We start from the raw sequence: 21,056 nt of genomic DNA, 5'->3' as shown, positions 1-21,056 counted from the left end.
TAAGGTTTTGTTTGTCTTTTTAATCCCAATTGACATATCTATCATTTGAGATTTTTACATATGGAATAGTACTGCTGGATAGGTGACTCCCAAGACAGAATTGTTAGTAAGATTTTTTTCCTAGTATCATTGTTTATCTGAACCAAAACTTCTATCTGTTCTTCCTTTAATATTGAGATTAAAGAAATTCTGATCATCTTTACCAAGAGGGTGGTTGGAGGGTGCAGGAATCTCCTTTTTACAAAATCTCCCTATTATTTTTATTCTGTTCATGTGACAGAAACCATTGGCTCTTCTTCTCATGTATGATCTAGCATTCTACCCCAACCCACACTGCTAATCAGCTCAGTCAATTCCATTTTACTTACCTTGTTGTTGTTGTCCCTTACAATTCTCTATGAAAAGACACTAGTCATTTTGTGATCTGCAATGCTAAGAGACAAAATAGCAGAAATCTGAAGGAGAAGGCAAGCTATGCCTCTTTATGATGAAACATCTGGAAGAATGCAGTGATTTATTATTATTATTAAATGGGCATGAATGAAGATACCATTTTCAATTGCTGGCATGAGAGTTCTGCCTTTGTGATCAGTGCCATCAGAAATAGAGACTTCCTGGTGAGCATCTAAATTTTAATTGCCTAGCTAATTGATTTCAGCAAATGTTCCCTGGGTGTCAAAAATATTTAGGTACTGATATTATTCCCTACATTAGGTATGCTAAATGTTCTGTGAAATTATATTGATTTAAATATTAAATATTAGATAACATTATTTGTATGCAGTATCTATCTATCTGTCTTTTTATCTATCTATCTGTCTGTCTGTCTATCTATCTATCATCTATCTAAATATATTACATTGTCCTTTAACCCCAATAACTACAATGATTATTTTTTAAACCCTTACCTTCTATCTTGGTATCAATTCTAAGAATTACAAGGGCAAGACAATCAGAGTTGATTTGCCACAACCATGAAGTGCCTGAGGCTAGATAGGAACCCAAGTCCTCCTCACTTCAGGCCTGGTGCTCTATCCACTGTGCTACCTAGATTCCTCCAATAAATACAATTTTGATATTCAATTAACATTTACTCTAAATAGGTTATTTTTCTAGAGGAACAGTATATCATAATCAAAAGAGAGTTGGCCCTATAATATGGAAGATCTAGGTTCAAGTCCTGTCCTTGATCCATACTGACTGTGATTTCCTAGATAATTAATTTAATTTTCCATTTCTATAAGCAATTCTATGACTATAAGTTGCAGAAAAGGTAATGGTCTATATTAATGAGCTAAACAAATGGGGGGAAAAAGCATTATTTAATGTCAAACCCTTTGCCAAGCTCTAGGTATGTAAAAAGAGAAAACAGGATTCTCCTTACTTCCAAGGAGCTCACATTCTAATTGAGGGAAAAAACACAAAGTTCAGCAGCAGAATGGAAGGCAAGGCCCACAAGTCCTAAGGGTATAACTAACTGTACATGGAAAGTCTCAAAAGTTCTTAGATTATATCAGGAGGTCAGATATCAGTTTAAGGAGTGTGGAGGATGTAGAGGCTGGACAGATGGTAATGTTTGGAGGATCATAGTCAACAGTGACAGGACAAAAGGTAAGATGGTTTGGTCTTCCATCTCAACTAAAGGAATATTATTGATAATTCTCATCTTATTCAAATCATATGAGCAATCAACAAGCCTGGATGGGTTCTTGGTAATTCAAGACTGGGTGAAGGCACCAAATGGGGAGAAACAGAGGGAAAGTTTCTCACTGCAAGCTCCCTATACCAATGAAATAAAAAAGAATTATTATATAGAAACCAGATGAAAAGCAAATATTAAATTATTAATTGAAAATATCCCCTTAAGCACATATATTTTGAATTAATTCCAGTAGTACAAGTTCCAGAGACATTTAGCTTTCTTTGCTTTCCTCCCATGCACATATATTCATACATGCACATCTCTCTTATTGATGGTTGAATGGTTGACTTTCAGCCTGCCTTTATTTCAAGGTTATGCCCATTTGTACTCCTTTTTCTCCTCGTCATCTAGAAAGATTTCTTTTTCAGTAAGCTGATTTAATTTACTTTGCAGATATCACTCAGAAATCTGCTCCAGTGGAATACCCTTGCAAGGGTTTCATTCAGGGATAAATGTAAATAAGCACACACACATATATACAGCTTCTGATATCACATTAAAGATGAGTCAGGGTATGTGGTCTCTGAGTGCTAGAAGGCTGATTTGCTTACGTGTTTCCTCTAAGAAAAACTTACTGTAGTAGAAAGGACCTCAGCAAAGGAAAGAAATAGATTTTAAAATTGCCTCCTATGGGCCCCATGAGACTTGATGGTACATGGAAAAGAATGAGCAGATCTTGGCAAGAAATACAACATAAATAAAATTATCCACTAAATCATTTCCCCTTAAAATACCAGCTGTCAACTCCTTCTAACATTTATGAATTGGGGGACATGTCACTGTCACGGAGTATGGCACCCAGGTCTAAATAACATTACTGCTCTCAAAGGAGAAGAAACTCGCCTTTAACCATGCAGCCTTACTATATGGAGGTTGAAAAGGAGAGTTTGTCTTTGTTCGCACATCTATCCACTGTCACATTGCAGGAGAGTAAAGCCAAGTTAGGCCAAGTATTTATGATGTACCTGCTATGAATCCAGGTTCCAGCTCAGAGAATGTACCTCCTGTTATTAGCAGATCATGAATTTCTATGGGTTTTTGAAAGACAAAAAACAAACAAACAAACAAAAAACCCACCACCTGGTTTGTTGTAATATAAGTAAAGTATCAAAATATACACTTTGGATTTTTTAAATATTGCCTTGGTTTTTAAAGAAAACATCTTTTAGTACAAAACATAAAAAAGACACTTAAATAATTGTCATTTAATCAAAGTCATCAATCATTTCCTATAATTATTGTCCAAATAATTTTTGTTATTACTTTCATATATTTTGGTAGATTTATATCATTGGTGTAACTATTCATGTTAATCTTGCAACATGTAACTTAATGTTAAGGCAGCATGGTTTAATTAGTCAATAAACATTTATTAAGTACCTACTATGTGCTAGGTACTGTGTTGAGCACTGAGTAACAAAGAAATATAAAAATGGTCCCTGTTCTCAAGGAATTCACAGTCTAATGGGAGGAGACAACATGCAAACAATTATGTCCAAGCAAGATATAGGATTATATCTTGTGTAGGATTCCAAGTGTAGGATTAATTGGAAATCATTATTGTATTAGTACCTGCCCACTATTACTGATTGTACTAGTAGCCATACATAATCGTGGTAGCACTACCAGGGGGATTGCTAAAGTCATGCTGTAAGTTACAAAATGATGAACTACATAGCTGAGTTTAAAGACCATTTGGGTTGAAAATTCCTTTTCCTTAAGTGTCTAAGTAATTTGGAGGAATAAAATGGTATGGAAGGATTTCTCTGCTTGAATTTTTAGCATCATTTGTTTTTTGTTGTTCAGTCACTTCTGTCATGTTCAACTCTTTTTGAACCCTTTTGGAGTTTTCTTGGAGTGATTTGTCATTTCCTTCTCTAGCTCATTTTACAAATGATGAAACTGAGGGAAACAGGGCTAAGTGACTTGCTCAGGGTCATATAGCTAGTAAGTGTCTGAGACAGGATTTGAACTCAGGAGGATAAGTCTTCCTGATTACAAGCCCAATGTTTTATCCACTATACCAGCTACCTACATCAGTGCAGCTATTTAAATCAGACCACTGACACAAATGAAAATATATACTTAAAATGATTTTTTAAACCCTCATTCCATCTCAATGTGGGCCCAGGTGGAAGTAAGATATGTGCCACAGCTGCCTTTCCCACTTTCCAAGGCTGGGGATGGGAAGGGGTCAAAGATGTAGCACAGATGACAGCGAGAAAAGCCAAAAAGAGAAGAGCAAAGCCCTTTGGAATGGGCTTTCCTTCCTTTCTTTATATATCCTCTGGCAGGCCTCCTGCTCACACTAAATTACTCAGCTATTAAGTGGAGTGAGTGGTGGTGGTACATGGTGACAACACAGAGAGAAATTTCCCCATAAATTTGAGTCCAAAGAGTATAATGCTGGATAGATACTAAATCACCCTTTACAAGACATTTGATGGATAGGCTGAATTGGCCTATAAAGGGCCATCTGGGGGAACAGGGACCTAGAACTCCAGGAGAAACTTCCAGAGATGCAATGGACATGATAACTCAGTGGTTGGGCCTGTAGGAGATGGCGAATTCCTGCCTGCTTCTGGCCAAGTGGTAGTCAAGCCACAAAAGGACATGTCACTTTGGTATGACATAGAAAACCCTGGATGGTCCCTTGGTCCCTCTTTGCCCGTGACAGTGTCAGAGAGGTGGGATCGTGCATCCGTTAAAAGGAGAGACAGATTCCAGCTGGAATCTGTCCAGCTTTCTCTCCTCGATTCTCTAAATGGTAACTTGGAACTCCATAGTTTCCATCGAGGGGCAGAGTACAAATCAGGCAGACAAGACACTGGGCTTATGCCTGGGTCCTCGGATTTTCTGTTTTCCTTTTCTTTTCCTGAGATGACTGAACATTGATCTTGCAGTGGACATCGACAGGCCTGGGGGTAACCCATCTGACTCCCCAAAATCCTGGGTCCATTGAACAAGACTGGTTGGCAGGAAGGAAAATTTCATCAGAGAAAGTGAATACTGCCAAAATGAACCTGACCTGGTCTGGAAGATGCTTTAAAGGGAGACAGTACCAAGCCAAGGTGAAGCGTAAGATCAGCAGTCCTGCACATTGCTTCAGGGGTTGATGAGACTTAAGTCTTAGACTTTCAGTAGATTTTAGGAACAGTGATAAGTTATCGAATCCTATTTTAAGTCATTCTATCCGTGTGCAGCTCTGTGAGTCTTTTTATGTTCAGAATTTCTTTTGTGTTCTGGGATAAAATATCTGTTCTATATCTGGTTCATATTGTACATAAAGTCACTTTTTAGTCTCCATTTTGAGGCGATCAGAAATGAGACAAAAACCTAAGCTTTAAATACATTTTCACTGAAGTGGGGGTGGGGAAGAGGATCCTTAATGAGCCAAAATGTATGAGAAAAGGTAGATTAGACCTTTCCCCATTTCATTATAGACTGGGTTTCCTGGGACTGAACCCAACCAGTCTAGACCACATGCTGGTCTCCAAAGCTTAAGGGACTGACAGCTAATGGAGAAAGGAATGGGCACAGTGCCCCAGCCCCCTAGGCCCAGCAAGAGTTTCTCAATGTTAGGCATTTTTACAATTTTAAACTATTTTCTCTTGCTGCAACTGCATAGTAATTACTACATTAGTCGGTCATTGGCCACGCTTATAAACAATATTTTTTTAATTTGAAACTAACACAGAAGATGGCTTTCTAAAGGTTTCTCTCTATATTTGGGGGCCATTACAAAGAACTTCTAGTTTTTTCAAAGACTGTTTATTCTCAGTAACTTCATTCCCACCTCCCCACCCCCTAGAATGAGTAATTCACCTTCCAGCTGGTACAAAGCAGTGTTTATCATTGCTTCTGAAGTGGGCCAAGGAGAAAGAATTGAATAATCATCTGGTTTACTTTAATCTAGTAAAGGATTGTTTTAATATTAATGGGCCTTAAACTTAGAGAAGATGTGAACCAATTCTTTTTTTTTTGCCTTTTATTTTGCCTCATTAAAAAACATAAAAAGCAAAAACTAGGGGGTCAGCTGTATAACTCAGGGGATTGAGAGCCAGGCCTAGAGAGGGGAGGTCCTAGGTTCAAATATGGCCTCAGACACTTCCCAGCTATGTGACCCTGGACAAGTCACTTGACCCCCATTGCGTAGCCCTTACCACACTTCTGCCTTGGAGCCAATAAACAGTAATTATTCCAAGACAGAAAGTAAGGGTTAAAAAACAAACATAAAAAGCAAAAACTGCATAAAAACAAACCAAAAGATAAAGCAAGGACCTAGAGTGTAATTCACTATATCCGGTGGTGATCTTTCTAAAAGATCTCAGGTGACCTCTATAAAATAACATCTCTTTTTACAGTGTGGTGGTTGGGTTACAAAAATAACTCATTTTAATGACAAGTTGGTTACTGCCTGAAGTGGGATAAGAAACATAAAAGGTAATTTGGAGTTTTAGTTAACAAATGCATCCTCATCAGCTATAAAAGCTTTTCATTGTCACATTTGATATGCTCCATTCAAGTTGACTTCAAGTGTAATTACAGCCTTTTCTTTTAAAAGGGAGGTAGACTGTATGCCTGCACAGAACAAATGCTTTGACTCTCTCTCTCTCTCTCTCACCCTGTCTCTGTCTCTCTCAGTCTCTCTCTGCCACTGAGAGAGAGAGACAGAGAGACAGAGACAGAGAGACAGACAGACAGACAGACAGAGAGAGACAGAGACAGAGAGAGAGACAGACAGACAGACAGACAGACAGACAGACAGAGACAGAGAGAGAGAGAGAGAGAGAGAGAGAGAGAGAGAGAGAGAGAGAGAGAGAGAGAGAGAGAGAGAGAGAGAGAGAGAGAGAGAGGAGGTCATGAAGTTTTTAATCTGTATAAAAAGTTTATACAAGGATGTATCCACCTGAAATCCATTAATTCACCATCTACAGAGAGTGATACATAGTTATCTGCTGCTTTAAAATCTAGTTACAACCTACAAGTAATGGGGTTGTTAACACCCAGGGAAAGTGAGTTATGTCAGAAGTGACCCCTAAAGGGGAATCATAGATGCCACAGTGGATAGAATGCCAGAACTGGAGTCCAGAAGACCTAGGTACAAACTTCCCCTAAAACTTTTTCTACAACAATCAAAGGAAATGTCAACCCAAATTTTGGGCAGGAAAGTAAAAAACAGCTACAGTGAATCATCAATCCTTCCCAGGGCAGTTTAGGAAGATAGAAAGAGGTTTTCAGACACTAGAGTCTTCCAGGACAGTACAGCAGATGTTTCACTAGGCAGTAACAGGGAATAATGATAGGGAGCAGCCTTGAACCTAAGGATGATAAAGAAACTAATAACCTGGGCAGAAAGAAATCCTGAGGGACTCCTATATCAACAGTGGGTGCAGGATCAGTTGCCATTTAGTTGCTGTATCTCCTTTGACCTAGTTTCAGGTCACACTTGCAAGGCAGAGCAGTTGCAGTCATGAAGAAGCAGGGGCCCTACCTGGGTAAGGACCAGAACAAAGACCAGGTAAGTAGTGAAGAAACTTTGCCCTAAATCATATCAAGTTAGATGGACTGAAAACTTACAGGTCCCCAGACTGAGCTGTGAAAGTAACAGAAATGCATAAAAAGACAGAAGCTCAGGCTAGGCATTTTCCCTAGCCCTCATCCTGAGAGGTGGACAGAGTCCAACTCTAAAATATAATTCTAATCAAGAAACAGTCTGGGGAAATTAAGGAACAATTAAAAAAATAATGACTATGACAGTGACAGGGAAACTTAAGATACAAACTCAGAAGACAATGACTTGAAAACATCTACATCAAAGTCTGAAAGGGGGAAAAAATGCAGATTGGACACAAGTCCAACAAGAATTCCCAGATGAGATAAAGATTTTTAAGTACAAAAAAAAATATATATATATATGTGTGTGTGTGTGTGTGTGTGTGTGTGTGTGTGTGTGTGTACACATAATTTTTTTAAAGCAAATAAGGGTAGTAGAAGAAAAATCGAGGGGAGAAATGAAAGCAGCTAGGTGGCTTAGTGGATAGAAAGTCAGGTCTAAAGATTAGAGGTTCTGGATTCAAATCTAACCTCAGACATTTCCTAGCTGTGTGACTTTGGGAAAGTCATTTAACCTGAAAGAAACAGACAAACAAAGAAAGGGGGGAGCAGGAGGGGAGGGGAGGAGGGAGAAGGAGAAGAAAGAGAAGAAGAGGGAGAAGGATAATCCCATTGCTATATCAGCTAGGTACAATTTGTACAGCTGATACAACAGTAGACCTGGAATGAGGAGGACTTGGGTTCAAATCGAGTCGACCTCAGAGACTTCCTAGCCATGTGACCCTGGGCAAGTCACTTAGACCTAATTATTGCCTAGCCATTACCCCTCATCTTTATTGATTCTAGGTTAGAGGATAAGGGTTTGACAAAAGAGAAAATAAAAGAAATCTACTATCTGTGTCACTCTAAGTCACCTCACCCACTTAATCAGGCAACTATCTAAGACCAGAAATTGTAGAATGACGATCGTTTTAGAGGAGGGAGTTTCTTTACATTGAATTCTCTTTACAATGACAGCATAGGTTCAGAAAAAAACAAACTTCTTGTCTTCAATAGATCTATGATCCCATCAATATGAACACTCTCTCTAACAAAGCCTCTCGCAACTCATTCACCCCTGCTTATATAATAATAACTCTTATCTAAGTTCTCCCCTAATTCCTCCATAGAGGATCCAACCAATGTGCCATATGCTACTTCAAGCTTCCCCCCATTACATGGGTACCAGTATAACATGTGGACTGCCATTTGATTTCATCTACTCCTGAACTGTGACCAACTCATCTGCTCATCTAATTATATATCTCTTTGATATCTTTTACGCAGTTTCTTGTGTGGAATTCAATTTTCATAATGTGCTGCAAACTATTTATGTCCAGCATGCTTCTCTCCATTTGGGCAATATACAATGATTTTCTAATGATTGTAGCATTCAGTAATATCCCAGTGATATAGCAGTACCATTAGTTTATTGATGTTTAAAATATGGTCATTTGTTTCCAGAAAAAGCTTGTTTTCATTGGAAGTACCTAGAAATGTTCAGAATTCACTAGAGACATTTTCCATCTTCTGTCAAATTCTGGGTCCTACTAATTGTCCATACACACTTTCTTCTGAGATATACATATAGATGAATTGTCTCAAGAGGCTGTCCATCCAACTATATACCAATAGATAGGAAATAGGTATGCTTCCTCTTTAAATTAGTGTGTGTAGGGTGTTGCATGCATGTATTATTAGGTCAAATTCTTCTGAGAGATTTTGAATCTCCTTTAGGAAGTTTTGGAATATTTCTGAGCTCAATGCAATCAGCACAATATCATTGGCAAAAGGAACATCTGAAAGATTTCATCTTCTACATGAAATCTGTCTTTTACTTAAATTCTATGCTAGACATGCTTGATGACAGTGGCAGATACACCTCTCCCTACTGTATACCTTGCTTGATATCAGTAAGCAGTGGATTGTTAAAGAAAGTTCTCTACCATTATGTCTATCAAGGACACTTTTGTGATAATATGTAAGGGAGGAGTCCTTGCTGAAGGAAGGCCTTTAAGTCTGTCCTTTCAAATAAAAGCAGATATTTTTTTTAATCAAAAGGCAATAAAACATAAAAGAAACTTTTATTTTCTGCAACTTTCAGTCAATTGAGTGTCTGCAAAGATGCTGACTGCCCTAATTTAAGGTTAGAGATTTTATAGAGATAAGAAAGTAAGCATGTGGATTGGGATTAAATGATATCCTCCTGATTACCTTATTTTAAGTAGTAATTCTGTCTATGAAGTTTTTTCCATTGGGTTGGTACCTTCTCCTCTTTCAAATTTCTTGAGAATTAATTCCTCAAAAATCTCAAAATTTTGTCACCTCTAGAATAGCCTTCTTCTATGTATCCCTGGTTGGCTATAACTACTCTTTCTATCTTTTTTCCCCTTTAACTCCATTTCTACTTCCAGAAAAGATAGGAGAACCCAAATCTAGTAGCTCCATTATCACTGATGGAGAAAACCATATTTTGCAAAAATGTGGAAAGATCATTTCCCTTTTCCCACTGTCTTTCTCTTCAACTTTCCCCTTAAATACTCTTGGTAATATCCAGCTAACCTGAGACTTTTTGAAAACTCTGTGAAAATTAATGTTTCTTCCTATGAGATCTCATTTTTATGAGATGATACTATTCATAAAGTTCCTCCAGGTGATTCTGAAAATTAGCCCTTGGCTATCTCATGGCAAGGAAAATAAGCTGGTTAAGGTTTCCTGATTAAAGTAGTTTGTATTGGTGATAACATGAGTTCAACTTCTAGAAGATTATATTATACTAAATCCCACATAGCATTACATCATATTATGTTATATTGTTCCAAACTGAAACTCTGAAAATTTAGAAATTGCTGATATCATCATCCCAGACTAGGACCCTTCACCTGTCCAGCAGCCCCCCCCCCAGTAAACTAGCAGTAGTAGCCCTTTCCAAGGGGTCATCTCCTCTTTTCCAAGGCATGCTCTTTCCATCTGGTGGCCACAATCTAGGTGAACCAACTACGCTGCCATTACCACCCATGAGCACTTGCCCTAGATGTAAAATGGTAGTAGTGGTGAGTAGTTAGGGAACACAGTGGAAAGAATGCCAGGCCTAGAGTTGGGTGGACCTGGGTTCAAATTTGACCACAAACACTTCCTAGCTGTATATGGCCCTGGGCAAATCATTTAGTCCTGCTTTATCTAGCTCTATCCCTTCTGTCCTAGAGTTATTACTAGGACAGAAAATAAAGATCTTTTTTAAAAATGAAAACAAAAGAAAGAAATCACTAATGATAGCAATCAATTATAATACAATGTAAACTTCCCAAATTCAAAACTGGCCTCAGATACTTACTAGCTGTGTGACCCTGAGCAAGTCACTTAATTCTATTTGCTCCAATTTCCTCATCTATAAAATGAGCTGGAGGAGATGGCAGACTAATCCAATATCTTTTTCAAGAAAATCTTAAATGAGGTCACAAAGAATCAGACGTGACTGAAAAATTACTGAAAACAACTCATAATAATTATGATAACAATGATGACTATTACCCCAAAACAGTAATGATAATGATGCTTTCACTTTTCTGAGAATAATCACATTCAATTTCTTAAAAGTAAAGAAGGCCAATCTATAAATCTTACTCCATTTTTGCATGTGCTTATTCATCGTAGTTACAACCACATCATGAAGAAGAAACACTTGCAGGGCAATGTCAGTTGTTCTTGCTTGAGGTATTTGTCAAATAAATTGACAACCTCACCCTTTTTGCTAGAAAGTCACAAGCAAACACTTGGAGAAAATAATATGGAGGAAAAAGGTAAAGGGATGCTGTTCTACCATCAGCTTCAGCACATCATCCAGTTTTGAGGAGAGATGTTAAATGTAGCATTACTATTCTGCTGCCAGAATTAAGAGGGGGCATTTTCATTTAGTCTGACATTCCATCAAGAAATGCACCAGGGCTCATTTCTAACAGGTCCTGGCATAATTTCAATATGGGAACATGGGGATTTGCCATACTGGATGAGATCATTGGTCCATCAAATCTGACAGCTGTGGAGTGCAGAATAAACATTTCAAGCATGGCAGAAAAATCTCAAAAATGTGGAAACAAAAAAGACTAAAAGGCCTACTTAGTCATAAATAGAAATTACCCCCATTAACAATCAACAGAAGCAATAATATAAATATTCAAGATAGCCATACTAAAAAGAGTGTACTCTTGGGAGAGGGGATTGGGAAAATATTTGGTCCTACTTTTGACATTCACTCTCTGTGTAACCTTCGGCGATTTAGTTAAACCATTTTTTTTTGTCCTGGTCAGTCCAAGTGTGAAATGGATGTGTATAACACCTGCTCCAAATGAAGATGTTTGTGCAGGAAGACAATATCCTCTGAATCTCCTCTGTGTGCCCTGCAGACCAGATTAGCTCCACTTCTTTGAAGCGCAGTTTCACTTTCTCTGAAGTGCTAGACATCATTCACAATGATCATGACAACATGGCATGTTGGTGAATAGTCAGTACAAAAATCAGTCTCCTGGAAAGAACATTGGGGCTGGGAGACCTTCACTGAACTCCTAGCTCCATCACTTACTTGCTATGGGATCCAAAGCTAATCACTTAAACTCACTGGTTATGGATGGATTCTTTGTCAGCAAAAATGGGTATCCTCATGCCTGAGAGTACTTACATCAGTGAATCTCAAAGATGCCGGGGCTCCTCCCACTGCTATTCATCATTACCGATTCATACTTTTTTATCCTGTAAGATTCTTGTCCATTAAGGATGAAGGATCATATATTAGAGTAGGTATTGCTGAGACATATGGAGGTTGAGTGACTTGTCCAAAGCCATATGACTCATAAGAGTTGGAGGCAGGACCAAGGTTTCTCTTACTTCAAGTTGGAGACAGAACTAAGGTGTCTCTTATCAAGCCCAGCCTTTTATCCATTACTCTTTGTTGCTTCCTTCCATAAATCCCCCATATAGGATGTACATAATGCTCCAAAAGTATTCTGGGTCTTTTAACAGTGTATGGTACCAGCACAACCAAAGGCATCTAGATGACTCAGTGGATAGAACACTGGACCTGGAGTCAGAAAGACCTGAATTTGAATCCAACCTCAGACACTTCCTAGATATCTGGGCAAGTCACTTAACCTCTGTTGTCTTAATCTATTGAAGAAGGAAATGACAAATCACTCCAGTGTCTTTACCAAAAATAAAACCCAAGGCAATATTGGCATGCTATAGTCCAAGGAGTCACAAAGAGTCAGACTCAGCTGAAGAGCAACAACCAGTGCAATAGATGGTCCTTCTCTTATCTTTCACTTTCACTACATTATCACTCAGAAGATTGTAAGAAAAGGCAGAGCTTATAAACTGTTTTGATTGGCCTAATTATCTAAAAATGAGTGCTCTATGCCCTTCTCACTCCTCTCTACATTAGAGTAGAAGGATATGGGTTTGAATCCCAGATTATAGCATTTGTAAAATGAGGAGTTTGACCCGAGCCCTCTAAATTGACTTCTACCACTAAGTCTAGTCTCTAGTCCAGCCAGATGATTCCCACTTATGTCCAACTTTAAGTTCTAATCAAGCCTGAGGTGAGTTTCAGTCTTCTCAGCATGAAAGCAGGTTTCAATATAGGGTCAATATTATTTTTTGCTTCATTCCCTGTTGAAAGGTTGGTTGGTTGATTGGTTAGTCATTTTCCTTCACGCTTGAAGAAGACCAAAACAGCACTAGTGGCATCTTTTAAGTAGATGATAAATTGCATTTAAGTGAGGCAGAGTTGCATAAAATCACCAGCCTCTTCACTCTCTCTTCCAGAGTCTTCAAAGTCTAGTGGCAAGACAAAAGTGAAGACAACTGGTCATGGTTCAGGATGCAGTGGATAACCTTGGCATCTTCAATGTCTCACCAACCTCTAAGCATTACACAGCATCTGCTTCAGCAGTCTTCTTAGACATTAGAACAAATTGTTCTCATCTGCCCCTTCCACTGGGGAAAGTATTCACATACCTGTATAAAGTCCACTGGTTACCCTTAACCTGGTTTAGTCTGGCTAAAAAGATGGTTTAAAGAGTATGGTCAATGTACATGCTACAGCTTCTTGGAGTCCAGAAAAAAATAAATGGAAGACAACTTGGCACAAGAAGACCTGTGTTCAAAATCCCATTCTAATATTCACTTTGTGGGTTACCCTGTAAAATAAGGGTAGGCAGGTGATCTCTGAGGTCTCTTCCAGCTCTAAATCTTAAATAAGGACAAAAAGGATCATAAATTTAGGGCTGAATTGGACTTCAAGGGATATCTTGTCCAATCCATTCATTTTGCAGATAAGGAAATTGAAGCTCAGAGAAGCAAGGTGAGAGAGCTAGGCTCTCAGATATGATATCAAAAGAGGAATTTGAACCCAGCTCCTTCTCATTCTTTGCCAAGAAAACCTCAAATGGGGTCACAGAGAGGCAGAAGTGACTGATAAGGTAGAATCCAAAATGAAAAACTTTGGGAGAATAGCCATAGTCACAACATATATAGATTCCTCAGTTACAATCCAGATGACTGGTCCTCTGGTTGAGGCCTCTAAAGTGTTTTCCTGCTATTCTCTGCTTATCACTGAAAGAGAATATCTCTTTCTGGTATTGTTGTCCCCAACACTCCAGTGTGGCCACTCCTTACATATGGTTTCCCAAGTGAAATTTCTAGGGCTCCCCTTCTTCAGGAGACCCGGTAAGACAAAAAACCAAAGCTTCAAAATTTCTTGTCTCACCAGTGCCATCAACTGTCCTCTCTATAGTTACCAGCCCTCGATCCTGGCTGTTTTCCCTCCAAAATACATACCCACAGATGATTACCATTCTAAACCAGGTGAGGGAAAGAGAGGCAGAAAGGAAGCTTCCTGCAAGGACTATATTTCTGTGGTGAGGAAAATATATTGTAATCTAAAATGCTTTACAACAGGCATTTTTAACTTGGGGTTCCTGGACCTACTGCAGATAGATTTCAGATTTCAGGGAACTTAGAGGAAGAAAAAAATTATTTTCATTTCAATACAATTATTTTCCTTTGTAATATTATGTATTTTATTTTATGCATTTAAAACTGTCATTGTCAGAAGAGGTCTGTAGGCTTCATCAGACTGCCAAATAATCAAAATTAAAAACCTCTCCTCTATAGGGACATGAATTATTGTAAGTATTGCTTCTTGCTCTATCTCCATATCTGGATTTCCAACCTCCAGGACTATTCCTTGGTAACAAGAAGGAGCCTAAAAAATAAAAATCTCTCAAAATTCTATTTCTTAAGAATATCTACCATTTCTAATGATTGTTGTATTTTTATGTTTTTGTTTTTGTTTTTGGTGAGGGGGCAGTGGTACAGGTGGGATCATTAGTGATTGGGGAGAGAGTAAGAAGAGCAGAAAAGCTCAAGTGTTGGATGCTATCGCTCATAGAAAACCAATCAGAAATGATGTGAAAGGCTCTCTGAAACTTTAATGTAAGTAAATAGGAAAATGTGATTCAATTACTCAAGAAGTCAATTTACAAACAGCTTTTTCGGATCTTATCTCATGTGAAAGTGAAGCACACCTATAGGTCTTGCTATTTCAGCACTACCATCAACACTCCACAGCATAAAGGAAACTAATGCTTCTCTTAGTCAAGCACGTAATCACATATTTCCAGATGAGAGGCACAAAAATATGATTAAATGTTTGGGAAATTGGATCTATACGAAAATACTAAAGGAACAGGTTTTATAGATCCTGGAAAAGAAGAGAAGACTGAGAGGAGGTGGTGAGGAGAGCCACAATCTGCAGGTACATGAAGGGATATTATAATGTGAATGATAGTGAACAGCTGTTCTGTGTATACACTGAAGACAAAACTAGAGGAAATTGACTTCAATTCCAACTGGAGGGTTTTAAATTCAACCTTAGAAAGCACATAGAATCATTGAATTTTGGAGCAGAAAACACCTCATAACTTCCTAATTATAGGGATTCTAACATCTTTCCTTGTGGATACTTTTGAGAAAATGGGTAGGCAGCTACATTTCTGGAATGTTTTGATTACTGTTCTGCCTTTGAAGCAGGAGAAGGTCTTTCTACCTTGATTATTCTATTTAATTCACCAAATGCAATAGAATAACAGTCATATGTATAGAAATAGCAAGTACCATCCAAAGAAAAGGCATTTTCAAGCCATAGATCAACAGCCAACTGGACATTTCCTGTTGTATACTCCATCACCTCTAAATCAACATGGTTATAATCAAACTCATCATCTTCCTACCTGCCCACTATCCAGCACCACTCACCAACTACTTTCCCTTCCCAACTTCTTTATTTCTGTTGCTAGTATCACCTTTATTTCATTCACCAGACCTTAAAATTTCCAAGTCATTATTTTTTCCCTCCCTCACCCTCATATCCATCCAGTCACAAAGTCCTACTAATTTTCCCACCAAAAATGTCCTGTATTTAGTGATTCCCCAGTAGGTGGGCACTCCCTTATGATATATTACTGTAATTAAATACCATTGCACCATAAGAAATAACAAAATGAATGGTTTCAGAGAAAAAAAAACTAGGAAGACCTGCATGAATTAATATAGATCAAAATGAGCACAACCAAGAGAAAACTTTATATAATATTATAAAGAAAAATAACTTTGAACATACATTAAAACTGGGATCAATGTAATGACAAATCAGGATTCCAGAAGATCAAAAATGAAGCAAGCTATCCACTTCCTGGCAGAGAGGTAATAAATTCAAATACAGAATGAGACTGACATTTCGGGGCATGGCCAATGAAAGAAATTTGCTTTGCTTGACTTGAATGTTTGGGGTGGGAGGAGTTGGAAAGGAGAAAACATTAATTCATCTTTTTAAAAAGTTTCTTTTTTTTGCATAAACCTCTTAATTTCCATTTCTCCTATCAATACTTTATGCCCTCTCTTTTTTTCAGGAAATACAGTGATAGTTTCCTAACTAGTCTCCCTATCTCTAGCTTCTACCCCTAATCTATTATGTACATTGCTATCATATTTATTTTCTTAAAACTCAGTTGTTATCCTGCTACTTGCCCTATTCAAAAAAAAAAAAGTCGAATTATGTCCCAATGTTTAGTCTAAAGTCAATAAATCACAGAAACTTATAATATTAGCATCAGAGGGGATCGCGTTGGTTATTTAGTACAATCCATACCTGAAAATCATGAGGAACCCACTACACCCAAAGGCATCTATCTCATCCTACTTTCTTTTTTTTCTAAACCCTTAACTTCCGTCTTGGAGTTTAATACTGTGTATTGGCTCCAAGGCAGAAGAGTGGTAAGGGCTAGGCAATGGGGGTCAAGTGACTTGCTTAGGGTCACACAGCTGGGGAGTGTCTGAGGCCAGATTTGAATGTAGGACCTCCCATCTCTAGGCCTAGCTCTCAATCCACTGAGCTACCCAGCTGTCCCCTTCTCATCCTACTTTTGATGATTCTAAATGTTAAAAAGTTTTTTCCTTATATCAAAAATAAACTGGTCACCTGATCTTTCTAGATCAATCCTTTTGAGTGAAAAAGGAACAGGTGAAATCCTTCTACCACAGAAAAATACTTTAAATAATTAAAGATAGTTATCGGACTCCAACCCATTGACTTTTCTCTAGTCCAGATTTTCCCAGTTTTTTTAAACAAACTTTGATATTCCATATCCAGACTCCTTAGTCCATTATTTAAGGTCTCTGACCCAACCTACCATCCAATAAATATTCCACTGTTTCCTTATATACTCTGTAAGCAATTTCCCCTACCTTTCATTGCACATGGAAATTCAGTTCCCTTCCTCCCTATCTATCTAAATAATACTCTTCCTTTAAGGCCTAATTCAAGTTCTGTTTCCTTTGTGAAGCCTTCCATGCCCATAATATTCTCATTCTCCCTCTATCCCCCTATCTGTCTCTATCTCTCTCCCTCCCTTTCCTCTCTCTCTCTCTTTTTCTTTTCTCTCTCTGCCTGTCTTTTTGTCTGTATGTTGCTCTCTGTCAGTCTATCATTTCCACTCCTTTAATGCTTATGTCTATTCATTTGCTATTTGATTTTATAGTGCAAATTTTAAAATTGTCCATATTTTTTAATACTAGGATTCGTCATTAGAAATGCAAGTGAGTGTTGGCCACCTAGGTATGAGCCTTTTCACTAATGATAGCAGTGGAGCTTGGTGACTATTCAAAAATATCAATATCATTGCAGCAATAAACAGTAAAAAACAGCTTTATCAACTTTATTCATGCAAAAGTGCACAGTTGTAGGCCTAGTATTAGTCATCCGTCAATTTGGATCAAGTCAAGGAGAACACTGGTGCTGAACAGATGGAACCATTTTTAAAACTGGGAAAATAGTCAAGGCACATCTCAATTCTAATTCCATATTTATATCACTGATGATGGTCGCTGATGGTGATCAGCCTAGATTGTGGCAGTGGCAGTTTAATGAAAGAGAATATATGTTCAAAGAGTCACATGGACTGCCAAATTGCTGAGTTTGACTCCATAGTCAGAAATTCCAGGAAATTAAGCCCTACTGCATGAATAGTTCATATGTGTTAGCAAAAGAAATGAAAAGAATTTTGCTGGAAATCTCATTTGGGTCCAGGAGAGTGCAATTGGTTCTAAGGATCATATATTAGTTATCCAGGCTATAGGACTGATGTTAGAAAGTCAGTATGCGATAATCAAAAGAGCAATGACTTGGTGCCCAGCTCTGGCACTTATTTACTAGCTGTGTAATCCTAAGCAAATGAATCTATCTCTCTGAAGCACAATTTCTTCATTTATTATAAGAGAGATATCCAGTCTATAACTATCTAGCTGGAATAGTTTAATTATAGTCCTAATTGGAATTATTAGAGGAATACACTGGAAATCCTTTCCAGAACCATAATTCTATTTTATGCTTATCATCAAGTTTGACAAAATGGCAGCCTTACATTCAGAAATGAGCATTAAAAAAAAAAACTCTTACTTTCCGTCTTAGAATCAATACTGTGTATTGGTTCTAAGGCAGAAGAATGGTAAGGGATAGGGAATGGGAGTTAAGTGACTTGCCCAGGGTCATACAGTGAGGAAGTGTCTGAGGTCAGATATGAACCTAGGACCTCCTGCCTCTAGGTCTGGCTCTCAATCCACTGAGCTACCCAGCTGCCCCCCAGACATGAGTATTTTGAACCTTAAAGTACATATGCATATGAGCTATTATCATTTTCATGCATATTAGTCTCTTTTTTTCCTATCAAACTACATGCTCTCCCAAACAGGGACCAGGGCTTACATTTATTTTTCTGTCCCCTAACACATACTTCAGAGGGATACAAGTATATGTTGCATTTTTCGAACAAAAGTCATGAACAGATGCAACATGGCCATCCCATTGGATGAAAATTCAGACCATGGCACTGAGCCAAAAGCACAGCTCCCATTTGAGATAAAGTTTATTGCAGCTTCTGTCACAAACAAAAGGACCATGTGATTGTGAGGCAGCATTTAAAGCCATTCTTTTTACTCTCCAACCCATTTCCCTGTCTCTCTTCTGCTGTACCTTTTTGGCTTCTGAAATGTGGGTCACCTCCAGTGACATGACCCAATTAGGAGATGTAATTTAACAAGAAAAAAATAAAAGAAATCCTCTGAGATGGCAAGTTTGAAACAAAGACAGAGAGAAATTATTTCCCTTCCTTTTTTTTTTTGAAAAGCCTCCTCTAGTAAAGAGGTTGCTTTGTTTGTCCCTCCCCACCCCCACTTCCATACACCATCTGTACAGCGCAAAGAGGAATAGGGAGATGAAAGTTCAATAGCATCTAGAAAGGTATTTATCATGACCACACAAAGAATAAATGCAAGGTCTAATCCGATAAATTGTCTGTGTCTGTGGCCTCATTCTTTGGCGGCAGGATGTAAGTGGGGTATTGGTAGACAAAACTGAGAATGTATTGATAATATGTCACTGTGATACCTGTTGAATCAATAATGTAACAAATAATTATCTAGAATATAAGTAATTATAGTATATTTTAAGGTACATTTTTATTGAAATCTTTTGTTCTTGGTAACATCACCAAAATATCCCCAGTAGCATTCCCTTTTGTCCACTAAAAAGTCTAAAAATATGTGTGATATACAAGACCTCCCATTTCTCCAAATAGTTGGAGGGGCAGTCATCTCATATCTCCTCTTTGGAACAATCGCTGTTAATTTTTTTTTTTTTGCAATTTTGCAAATTTTTTTTTGTGAGTAGTTTGTGGTTATTTTTACAATTTATATTGTTGTAGTCAATGTACATATTATTTTCTTGGTTCTTCTTACTTTACTCTGCATCAGTCCATGTAAATTTTCCCATGCTTTTTCTGTATTTATCATATTCATTCTTTTATGCTGCAAAATAATATTCCATTATGTTCATGTAACAAAATTTGCTTAGCCATTCCTTTATCGATGGGCATCTATTGTTTCCAATTCTTTGTTGTCACAAAAAATACTACTATAAATATTTCTTTGTACATGGAACTTTCTTCTTATCCATGCCCTCCTTAATATATTAGTTTCATAGTGGAATCTCTGAATCAAAGGGAACGAGAGATGAAGTTTGATGACTTTTTTTAGTGGGAATGAGGAGGATAATTTGGTACTCCAGTTTTAAGAAAAAGAGTAAAATGGCAAGAAAGCTAATTTTAAGAATTTAGTTTTAAAATTACATTCTAGAAAATTGATGTAGTCTGAATGCTGATTGATTTTTCACTTTATTTTCTTCATGGATTTCTTTTAGATATTTGTCTTCTCCCACAACATGATGAACATGGAAATGTAGTTTGCTTGATAGCACATAAATAAACTAAATCAAGTTGCTTACCACCTCAGATAAAGGAGAGGGGAGGGAGGGAGGGAGAGAATTTGGAACTCAAAATGTTAGAAAACATGTTAAAATTTTTATAAGTAATTGGAGGGAAGTAAAATATTACTGAAACAAAAAAGAAATTATCCTTCAGGATACATCATCAGGTCCATATGAACTCAATTCAAGTGTTCTTATACCTTTAATCCTCTATGCTGCACATGGATGATGGACATGAGTTAGAGTATAGTTGGACAATAACAAGAAAAATTAGCATTTAAAGGAAGCATCATTACAGAATAACATACTCAAATGGTGCCCATTTTGAAGAAGAAATAATTGTGTCCATCATTCAGTTGCTTCCAACTCTGAGACCCCATGGGTCACAGCAATCCATGGAATTTTCTTGACAAGGATTCTGAAGTGGTTTACTGTTTCTTCCTTTAGTGGATTCAGTGAATCTTTAAGTCAGGCAATCAGAATTTAAGCAACTTGCCCAGAGTCACACAGCTAGGAAGTATAAGGCTGAATTTGAACTCAGGTCTTCCTAATTCCTGGCCAGTGCTTATCACCACTGAGGCACAGTAGCCTCTCATGCTCAGTAGAAAAGCTGTAATTAAACTTGATATGTTGCAAATGCCATGCAACTTTGACAAAGTTCCACCAGTCCCTGAATTTTGTTTCCTCCTCTCTCCAGTTAGCCTTCATATATAGAGGATGAATTTCAGCTCAAATTTCACTTTCTGTAAGAGGACTTTCCTGGAATTCACTAGAATTTGAAGAAAAGGCTGGGGCAGCTAGATGACTCAATGAATAAAAATCTAGGATAGGAGTTATTGGGTTCAAATGTGGCCTCAGATACTTCCTAGCTGTGTAAACCTCAGCAAG

General features: G+C 37.7%; 1 long non-coding RNA gene across 5 annotated transcripts in view; it reads right to left on the bottom strand.

Moving 5' to 3' along the window:
• LOC130455930 (uncharacterized) overlaps window positions 1-21,056 on the bottom strand; it is an 89,894-nt gene that overhangs the window by 36,625 nt on the left and 32,213 nt on the right. Inside the window, exon 1 of one of the 5 annotated variants that reach the window (XR_008914215.1) lies at window positions 2,668-2,732. The exons of the other annotated variants lie outside the window; for them this stretch is intronic. This is a non-coding gene — a long non-coding RNA (uncharacterized LOC130455930). Of the gene's footprint in view, window positions 1-2,667; window positions 2,733-21,056 lie in introns of those variants that run through there. 5 annotated transcript variants of the gene reach the window in all.

Source organism: Monodelphis domestica, chromosome 8 (genome assembly GCF_027887165.1).
Source record: "Monodelphis domestica isolate mMonDom1 chromosome 8, mMonDom1.pri, whole genome shotgun sequence".
Taxonomy (NCBI): Eukaryota; Metazoa; Chordata; class Mammalia; order Didelphimorphia; family Didelphidae; genus Monodelphis; species Monodelphis domestica.
This window is presented reverse-complemented; position numbering and strand designations above follow the sequence as displayed.